Source organism: Tasmannia lanceolata, unplaced genomic scaffold (assembly GCF_043159265.1).
Source record: "Tasmannia lanceolata isolate RefF3 unplaced genomic scaffold, GAP_Taslan_0.1 ptg000023l, whole genome shotgun sequence".
Classification (NCBI taxonomy): Eukaryota; Viridiplantae; Streptophyta; class Magnoliopsida; order Canellales; family Winteraceae; genus Tasmannia; species Tasmannia lanceolata.
In genome coordinates, this window is record NW_027518700.1 from 25307713 (window position 1) to 25318520 (window position 10808).

The 10808-nt window shown below is 37.1% G+C and overlaps 1 protein-coding gene across 6 annotated transcripts in view; it reads left to right on the plus strand.

Annotated features, from left to right (window-relative positions):
- The window catches only part of LOC143856512 (high mobility group B protein 1-like), a 32949-nt gene extending 28293 nt beyond the window's left edge, over positions 1-4656 (plus strand). For 2 of the 6 annotated variants that reach the window (XR_013238250.1, XR_013238253.1), the window contains exons 9-12: positions 2742-2816; positions 3885-3964; positions 4039-4167; positions 4372-4656. The gene's annotated coding sequence lies outside the window, so the exon portion shown is untranslated. Of the gene's footprint in view, positions 1-2722; positions 2817-3884; positions 4172-4371 lie in introns of all 6 variants that reach the window. The other 4 variants (XR_013238252.1, XR_013238251.1, XR_013238254.1 and 1 more) reach the window with 4 other exon arrangements.
- The last annotated feature ends 6152 nt before the right edge of the window (positions 4657-10808 follow it).

Sequence of the window (10808 nt, forward strand, 5' to 3'; positions counted from 1 at the left end):
AGGGGAAATATTTACAGTGCATTTGTTGATATCTCTGTTATTCATTTTTTTTTTTTAAATAGAAAAGAGAAGAAATATTGAATCAATTAATTGTTCTTTGTTTTATGAGTTCACATTAATTTATAAAATTGTTGAATTGTGTAAATTGCCATGATTCATAGTTTTGCCCTGATTTATGAGTTCACCAGGTTTCATAGTATTGCCAAGATTTTTAAGTATTGTTGCATTCCATAAAAATTGCATGGATATGAAAATTGTCATGTTGTCAAAATTTACGAAATTTATGTTTTCGGTATTGCAAGTAAATTTGTTAAATACTAGAGGCTTGTGTAATCATTTGATGGTGCGAGTATATCTAGTTTTAAATTGAATGTTATGAACTTAATAGATACAGAATGCTAACTAATGTGATTTACATTGTTAAAATCAGTAAATATCTTGAGTTAATTATGTCTTGATTATTCATTGATCGTTATGTATTCTGTTGGAGAGTAATAATTTTGAGAGATTTGCTGTAAATGAGTTATAGAATAGAGTGTTTTTATGATTGGATATTCTTTATTGTTCATGAAATATAAATGTTGGCAACTTTTTCTTTGATATTCTAACAGTGATTTGATATTAGTTTTTCATATGATTAAATTCTGATGAATATAAACATTCCTTTTGAAGATAATTTCTAATTTAACTCACTTAGTTTATATTTGCCTGCTGGAATGATTTCATAATAGGAATGTTTACTTGTCAGTATGGGTTTTGGTTTCTTGGATAACTGGTAAAGAATACTTCATTATATTTTTACTGTCTTCCATAATTTTGAATAATTTGATTTCAGCTGATTCAAAGTAAAGTCAAAATTTTGGGATAAATTTTATGAGGGTTTATTATCTTCATCATTGCAAGGGCTATGATGAAGCTATCGAGAGCCTCCCCTTAGGAGACAAGCTTTGTCTCGTTAGAAAAGTCTCCCTTTAGAAGATAAGTTTTGTCTTATTAGAAAAGTCACACTATTAGGGGACAAGCTTTGTCTCATCAGAAAAAGTTACCCCTTTAGGAGACTATCTAAGTCTCTTGGTTAGAACATCCCTCACTAGTTAGAGGCTAGCTTAGCCTTTTAGATAAGCACCCTTATTTATCATTGCAGGGGCAATAATAAGGTTACTTGGAGCCCATCTCTGTGTCTAGAAGACTTCTCCAGTCTCATTAGCACCCCAGTTATCTCCTCTTCTTCTAGGAGATTTGCTTTAGTCTCATTAGCTATCACTCTTAGGGTCATTAGCTTAGGAGTCTGTCCTTTAGATAGGAGTATACCCTTTAGTTAGGAGTTTGTCTTATAGCAGAGCCCTCTTCCATAGAGACTAGCTCAGTCATGCCTTCTTGGGACCATATCATATACCATGGGACACTAGTTCACTTGTTTAGGGATACCCTTAGCCTATAGAGATTCTGTCTTTAGTGTAGACACTCCGCCAGGCTGTGGATCACGGAATGTTGTCATATAGGTTCCCTTTGGCCAAAAAAGTGAAAATACCTTAAAAATTCAAAAATATTGAAAACACTTCAAAACAATTAAAAACATTAAACATCTCAAAAAGAACAAAAATACCAGAAAAGACAAAAGACAAAAACAACTCAAAAATATCAGAAAAGTTAAAAGACATTAGGAGAGTATTTTGGAAAAGTTGTTTCGAACTACGTCGGCTTGATCCTCTTCCACGAGGTACGTAGGCAGCTTGGGACCATCATCCTAAATCCAGTCAAATCTTTCAAAAAATCTTTCAAACCAAAACATTGTAAAACTTACAAAAAAAAAGATCTTCCTTTAGCATAGGAGTCTGCCCTAGATGTATAGAGAGTTCTAGAGTTCGGAGTCTGTCCTAGATAGATAGGAGAGGCCTAGAGTTAGGAGCCTCTGTTGTCAGTTGTACATATCGTTAACTGATGGCTAGAATATGGTTCACTTAGCTAGCCCATCTTCTTCTTTAGGCAAAGCCTAGACGCACATAGGATGTAGGGCCCACCTGCATTAGTCTAGGGCTAAACTTGCATTTAGTTAGGGCATATAGTGTGTCCTAAAATCTACAATCCACTTCAACATAACTAATCATATTCAATAAGCTTTAATCACAAGTTAAGTATAGTGGTCTAGGCACAATAGGCATCGTAGCTTAGAATAGGTCACCGAATTACGTTGATCTTGATTAAAAAAAAGAGGCTTACATACGTAGGCAACTTGGAGGACGACCATCCATGTCCAGATCATACTGTGGCACATTTTTTAGAGTTTACGGTTTTAGGGGCTTATTGTCTGTTGATTGTCATGACTTATTATATAGGGACATGCTAGTGTGTTTCTTCCATTATCTTGAGTACTTATTCTCTTTAGTTATATCTTTTGTAGTTCTACTTGCTTGTACACATGCTTAGCTGTAGTATTTACATGCCTGTTTTTTCTTATCTTTACAGCTTATTCACATGCTTATGTTCTCATTCATATGTAGCTGTAGCTCTTCATTACTTAACTATTTATTATCACTTGATTATCTGCTTAGCTATAGTTCCTTACTATTTACCTGCTTATCTTGTCTTATTACTTGCTTATCTCGTCTTAATTACCTGCTTATTATCTCTTGATATCTCACTATATTTGCCATTATCTTCTTAGCTATAGCTGTGCATGTGATTGTTTACTGCTTTCCTAGATGTGATGAATTAGGATTAGATGTGATGTGTGGAGACAGGTAGCAGGATTATCTGGTATTGGATTGACACTAGCCTTCTCCACCTCCTTATGAGTGATGTGAGGATATTCTGATGTACGTATTCAGCATTATATATATATATATATATATATATATATATATATATATATATATGAGAATAGAGTTCCTAAGGTGTCACCTCATATAGCTTATATGAGGTGGCGCTTAAAAACATAAGGGGCCCACTTTGTTTGGATGATCCAAATCATTCATTTGATAGGCCCTCACATAGATAGGGTGTGCCTAAAAAATCAACTTCATAGGATCATCCTAACCCTTCCATTTGTGGAGGTTGAAATGGATGGGTATAAACCTCCATAAATCTGCCCATTTTTAACCTCCATAAATGGAAGGGTTAGGATGATCCTATGGACCTGATTTTTTGTAGGCACCATATCCATCTAAGGGCCTTTCAAATGAGTGGTTTCGATCACCCCAAAAATGTGGCCCCCTAACGTTTTGTGAGCGCCACCTCATATAAGCTATATGAGGTGACACCTTAGGAACTCTATTCTCTATATATATATATATATATTTATATATCTATAATATATACTAAGCCTGTAGGATTCCAAAATGTCATTCGTCTTTTCCAGCCAAACAAGAAAACTTTTTCTTAGAACTAATTTTTTGCCCTCAAAATTTGAGTTTGCGACCCTTCATCTTCGGTTTGCCGTTCCCAAAAACAACCTTTTGTTTGAAATAGATGTCCAATTTGAGCTTGCCGCTTCAAATTTGAGTTCGCCGCCCCTAAAATATCAAATTTGCGCCTAACAATTCGGGTTTGCCACAAGCTATCAATTTGCGCCTACCAATTTGGGCAAGTAAATATATTTTGTCTTTTTGGTTTGACGGGTTTCCATTAAAAGCTCCACGGAATTCTCTCTCCACATCTCCACGAAATGGGAAAGTTTTTTTATTTTTAGTAGAAATCGGAAGAAAATGGCTATTACGGTGATACGAGTGAGAAAATCTCGCCCAAGGAAAAAATCTCACCAATATCTGAGTGAGAAAATCTCTCCACTTAAAATTTGGGCTTAGCCCTTCAGCAAAAAATGTGATAATCATCTTTCTAATTTGGTTTTGCCGATAAATTCAAACTATCGCTTAAAACGGGCGAAGACTTTCGTAAACAATACTATAGATCGAGGTCCAAAAGTTGCTGCCCTGAATCATCATCAGTGATGCTATCATCAGTACAGGTAAAAAATACATTTTTAAGCAGTTCTGCTATCTATTCTCTCTCTAAACTCACCCTTTCTCCGCTCTCTCTCAGAAAAAATGGTGAAGAGCTTCATGAAGAATATGATCGATCAAGCCTCTAAAGTTGTTGCTTCGATGGTTTTAAGTGTAGCGCGAAGACCTATTTGTCGATCTAAGCAATCATAGAGACTGCTGCATTTGGGTATGTATGTATTTTCTTTTTCTCTGGTTTCTATTTCATTCAACTTTGTTGAGGTTTTTTTATTCCAAAAAATGGTACTAAAGTGAAGAAAGAGAAGAAATTCTTTGATTTTTTGTTCTGTCAAAATGTATTAATATGTCATAATGGGCTCTTTGGATCTTCATTTCCTGATCGCCTCTTCATCTCTTTTGGCTCCGTCCGTAGTGGTTGAAAACAGTGGGTGTAATGAAACGGGTGGGTATAGCCGGACAAGACTATCAAAGGATCCGGATGCGAGGGGTCCACTTATCTGATGGTTAGAATAAGTTCTTGCACTCATGAAAGAGAGCGGATCTCATGGAGTATCTACCTGCTGAACGTGATGGAATAGGATTCCATGAACAAGGATAAGTATCATGTCTTTTTTTGTTATTTATCCAGGACAGTTTGCTTCATCTCTCTCTCACATCATGTCTTTTTTTATTTATCTATAATAGTTTGTTTCATCTCTCTCTCTCTCTCTCTCTCTCTCTCAATTCAATCTTGCAATCCCCACCCCCACTCCCACGATTGGGTGGGTCCGACTTTTTACATGTAATGCTTTAATGATGTAGGGCTCACCATTTTATACCATATTTTGATGGGATGGGGCTCACCATCTACAATCATATGGTGTGACCCATCATTTCACACCATGTTTTCATCCGTGGGTCCTACTAACTCTTCTCAAGCCCATGCATCGGCTGGGACCAACTATCTTACCTCTTATTTTGTTGTGTAGGCCCACTATCTCCACGCAACCCAATGCATAGGTGTGGCGCCCACCATTTTAGATGTCATGTTTTGATGGGGTGAAGCCCACTAATTTACATCAATGCATGGCATGGGCCATGAATGCTAGTGTGTGTGTGTATATATATATATATATATATATATATATATATATATATATATATATATATATATATATATATTCATTTTTAGAGGAGGCGGCGTCGGACTCTAGTGTTCATTCCAGTGTCAGATGATTCTGATATCAACCCTCATTAGGCATGGATGTTTTTTCTCGTTCTTTTGTATGTTATTGCCCATCCCCGAGGCATGCATGCTTAGGTAGACGTTTTCTCGGGGATCCCTGTTCCCATTTCACATATTTTTGCCCAAAATTCTTCAAAAATAATAAAAATGGTATAATAGACCGAGTGCGCTAGGGCGAGTGGGGTGCTTAACACCTTCCCCACTTGTAATCAGGCACGGACCCTTTCTTCTCTGGTTATCCATTGCACAGAGTAATTTTATGGGTTCCAGGGCCTTTAACTCTGGATGACGACTCTTCTTTATATTTAAGTACGTCTTGGTTCCGAGTTCTACTCCGGATCAAGAGGTATCGCACCCGCCATGACTCATGCTATGAGGGCACTACTTTGAGAGAGCCTCAGTGGAACTCTCTTTCTCATGTGGAGATCGAGGATGAGGGAATTTATCTCTGCATTCGAGATGTGGGTCCACAGCTGGATGTGCGTGAGCTTATTGTACCTTTTGATGTATTGTTCTTTGTTGTTTCTTATAGCTTCTGAAAATCCGATATAGGGGGTCCCAAGTTGAATTAGAAATGGCAACTATGAGGAGGGAGAATACGGTTGTTTAAGAAAACTAGAATTTACCAATTTGAAAAACTTAAACCGATTAAGAGATCAAAAATAATATTTTAAGCATACAAGTTAAATCTAATGGTGCAATGCAAATGAAAGAGCAAAGAGATAGAAAGAGTGCACCCGAGATTTAAAGTGGCTCGGTCCTCAAACCCGAGGCCTACTCCACTCCACCAACCAAACCCGTTGATGGCTTCACTATTTGATCTTCTTAACCTTGGCGAAGATCGGTGCCAATTACAATTGCTTTAACCTTGGTGGCAATCCTCACCACGGAGAAAAAGGGCTCCGCTTCTCCGAATACTCGCCCGAATACAAATCTTGAAAGATGAAAGAAAGAACTAAAAAATCCCTTCACAAGGGTTACAAAAGATGTACAATTGAGAGCCTATGATCCAAATCCTAGAGTTGGTGATGAGAGACACAATTGAAGCTTGATTCACTCTTGGGTATTCAAATGAGGTTTAAGAGTGTTAGGATGGATAGTTTGTATGTTTAGAACACCCATATTTATAGGAAAAACAAAATATGACCGTTCAGTGGCATTACGGTAATTCCAGCAAAATTCCAAACGGCTCTTTTTCAGACCGTTGGAGTGTTCTCGGAGTTCCGAGAATAATTCTCGGAGTTCCGAGAATAATTCTCGGAGTTCCGAGAATTCTCGGAGTTCCGAGAAAAAATCTCGGAGTTCCGAGAAGCCACACAGAAATTGGAAAAAGTCTACTGGACCATTTCTCGGAGTTCCGAGAATAATTCTCGGAGTTCCGAGAATTCTCGGAGTTCCGAGAAAACCTCTCGGAGTTCCGAGAAGCCTATGCAGAGCAGATTTTCAATTCTGTTTTTGGGCTTCCAGTTCTCAACCAAGATGGGATTGCTATGAGGGTTCCAAGGTGTTGAAACTCCACAAATACAATCACTTGTTTATTTAGGGTGTGTGAGATTACTTTAATTATGCCTCTAAAAACCTAATCTAGGTTTGGATCAATTACATTAAGAAATGGTCTTCAATATTAATTTCTTCATGTCTTCAAGTCTTCATGACTTCTTGCTTGATGACTTTGGCCTTCCAATTAGTGGTCCAATGTGGGCTTCTTGGCCTTCAATTCAAGCATCCTTGATCTTACTTTATCAAGATCTACAACTTTGACAAACAAACACATTAGTGATAAATTGATCACTTGTGTATTGGAATCATCAAAACAAGATGGGAATGCCAAGGTAAAAACCATTGGGCTTACAATCTCCCCCTTTTTGATGATGACAAGCACAAGAGATTTACAAATCAAAGCACATACTCTTTTCACATTTTTCTTACACTAGAGACTTTACTCTAGATTCTTCTCCCCCTTTGTCATCAACAAAAAGAAGGGGTAAGAAAAACAAGGGTTTAAAATTTACAATTTTAAAGCTCCCCCTTTTTCAAAGAAAAATTCAATTTTAACTCCCCCTAGTTAAAATAATTTTATAATACAAGAGGGGTTATCAAAAAAAAACATACAAATGAAATATATTCAATTTTAAGTTCAAAAACCCCTAATCTACACAATATGAATATCATCATATGGGGGTTTTGGGAACCCAAGATTTCTTGGTCCCACATCTAGCCCTACTCTTGGATGCACATTGGAATTGGTAATGACCATTCATTCCACAAAAATGGCATCTAACAAGAGGGTTAGATACACTAGTCCTATCATGATAAGCATGTTGAGGTCTAAGACTAGTTTTACTTAGGATTATGTCAATAATTTTATTTCCATTTAGAAATCCATGTAAACATAATCTAAGTCTTTCATTTTCATTATGAAGATGGGATGTTTGAACTAAAAGCTCATTTCTTTCATCTTCATAAGAATTGGAGGAGCTTGCCATATTTTGAAATTTTAAAAGTTGGCAAGTTTTCTCATCCAAGCTACCCTTAAGGGTATTAATCTCAAGTTTATGATTTTCAAGTGTAACTTGTTCTTGAGATATGGAAGAAGATAAATCACTTTTCAAAAATTCAAGTTCTTTTTCTAACTTTAAAATGGATTTTTTAAGAACTTTGTTTTTGGAAATTTGGGTATGCAAGGTTTCACATAATTCATCATAAGGTATGCTATCACTTTTACTACTAGATGAAGAATATGAGGGGTTAGAGTTTACCTCAACTTCATGGGTGATTGTCATGAAGCAAAGATCATCTTTTTTATTTTCTTCCCCTTCACTTGAGCTTTTGCCCGATGTGCTTAACGCATCCCAACCGGCGGCAAGAGCCTTATGCTTCTTCCAATCCTTCTTACCCTTGTACTTAGAGGAAGTTGATTTTAGAAGTGGACAATCCGGTCTTTTGTGTCCTATCTTCCTGCAATTGAAGCATCTTAAGGCTCCATCAACATCACTTTCTTCTTTCTTTTTCTTATCTTTCTTATGCTTCTTTCTCCACAAGCTCTTGAATCTTCGTAAAGCTTCTTCTTCGTCACTATCCGCTTCACTTGATGAGTCTTCCTTGGAAGCCTTGAGTGCTAGGGATCTAAATTCCCTCTCCTTCTCCTTTGGCTTCTTTTCCTCTTGTCGGCTAGTAAGGAGCATCTCATGTTTGATGAGAGATCCTACAAGCTCCTCTATGGTTAGAGTCTTGAGATTTTTTGACTCTTGAATCGCGGTCACCTTTGGATCCCAATGGGGAGGAAGAGACCTAAGTAACTTACTCACAAGCTCATCGTTAGGATAAGATTTACCAAGATTAGCTAGTTCGTTAGAAATAATAGAAAAACGAGTATACATTTCCGAAATACTCTCGTTTGGACTCATTCTAAACATTTCATACTTGCTCTTTAACAAGTTTATTTTGGAATCCTTGACTTGTGATGTTCCCTCATGGGTAGTTGCAAGGGTATCCCAAATAGTCTTGGCGGAATCAAAAAGAGCAACTCTATTAAACTCCTCGGTAGCTAAGGCACAAAACAAGGAATTTATTGCTTTGTAGTTCAAATTAGCTTGCCTTTTCTCTACCACATTCCATTCTTCAAAAGGATTGGAAGGTACATTGTATCCATTTTCAACAATGTACCAAAGTTCCACATCTATCGAAAGAAGATAGATGCGCATCCTTGTTTTCCAATGTCCATAGTTTGACCCATTGAAGAAAGGAGGTCTAGTTGTGGAATGGCCTTCCGGAAGTCCGGTTCCAATTTGGTGTGCCATTTCACAATTAGAAGTTGCCAAATAAAATCTTTCCCTAGTTAGATTTTGAAATAACTTTTACAAAAATTTTAAAATCTTTTAAGAGCCAAGGCTCTGATACCAAGTGAAAATCCGATATAGGGGGTCCCAAGTTGAATTAGAAATGGCAACTATGAGGAGGGAGAATACGGTTGTTTAAGAAAACTAGAATTTACCAATTTGAAAAACTTAAACCGATTAAGAGATCAAAAACAATATTTTAAGCATACAAGTTAAATCTAATGGTGCAATGCAAATGAAAGAGCAAAGAGATAGAAAGAGTGCACCCGAGATTTAAAGTGGTTCGGTCCTCAAACCCGAGGCCTACTCCACTCCACCAACCAAACCCGTTGATGGCTTCACTATTTGATCTTCTTAACCTTGGCGAAGATCGGTGCCAATTACAATTGCTTTAACCTTGGTGGCAATCCTCACCACGGAGAAAAAGGGCTCCGCTTCTCCGAATACTCGCCCGAATACAAATCTTGAAAGATGAAAGAAAGAACTAAAAAATCCCTTCACAAGGGTTACAAAAGATGTACAATTGAGAGCCTATGATCCAAATCCTAGAGTTGGTGATGAGAGGCACAATTGAAGCTTGATTCACTCTTGGGTATTCAAATGAGGTTTAAGAGTGTTAGGATGGATAGTTTGTATGTTTAGAACACCCATATTTATAGGAAAAACAAAATATGACCGTTCAGTGGCATTACGGTAATTCCAGCAAAATTCCAAACGGCTCTTTTTCAGACCGTTGGAGTGTTCTCGGAGTTCCGAGAATAATTCTCGGAGTTCCGAGAATTCTCGGAGTTCCGAGAAAAAATCTCGGAGTTCCGAGAAGCCACACAGAAATTGGAAAAAGTCTACTGGACCATTTCTCGGAGTTCCGAGAATAATTCTCGGAGTTCCGAGAATTCTCGGAGTTCCGAGAAAACCTCTCGGAGTTCCGAGAAGCCTATGCAGAGCAGATTTTCAATTCTGTTTTTGGGCTTCCAGTTCTCAACCAAGATGTGATTGCTATGAGGGTTCCAAGGTGTTGGAACTCCACAAATACAATCACTTGTTTATTTAGGGTGTGTGAGATTACTTTAATTATGCCTCTAAAAACCTAATCTAGGTTTGGATCAATTACATTAAGAAATGGTCTTCAATATTAATTTCTTCATGTCTTCAAGTCTTCATGACTTCTTACTTGATGACTTTGGCCTTCCAATTAGTGGTCCAATGTGGGCTTCTTGGCCTTGAATTCAAGCATCCTTGATCTTACTTTATCAAGATCTACAACTTTGACAAACAAACACATTAGTGATAAATTGATCACTTGTGTATTGGAATCATCAAAACAAGATGGGAATGCCAAGGTAAAAACCATTGGGCTTACAGCTTCCCTTGTACCAAGCTGGAGTTCCATACCATATACACTCCAGCTTGAGGGGAAGTGTTGAATAATGTATTAGGTTAGTTTAGACATTACTTGTAGCTGTTAGGTGTATTGTAGTTAGTGTACATTGTTGCCCTATTTGGGGTCTATATATACATCATTTACATGGGGAGATCACTAGTCGAGACTCGGAGACTCCCCATCTCCTCATTCCTCTTCTTCTTCCTCTCTTCTACCCTAATCTCATTTCTAACAAATATAAAAGAACAAAAACAAATTAGAGAATAAGAAAATAGCCAATTATTCATTTTTCATTTAAATCTATTAATTTAATAGAAACCACTATGATTAGTTATTCAATATAATAATATGAATTGATTGCTAACAAAATTGTCACACACTAATTATCTATTTCCTATCAAAAC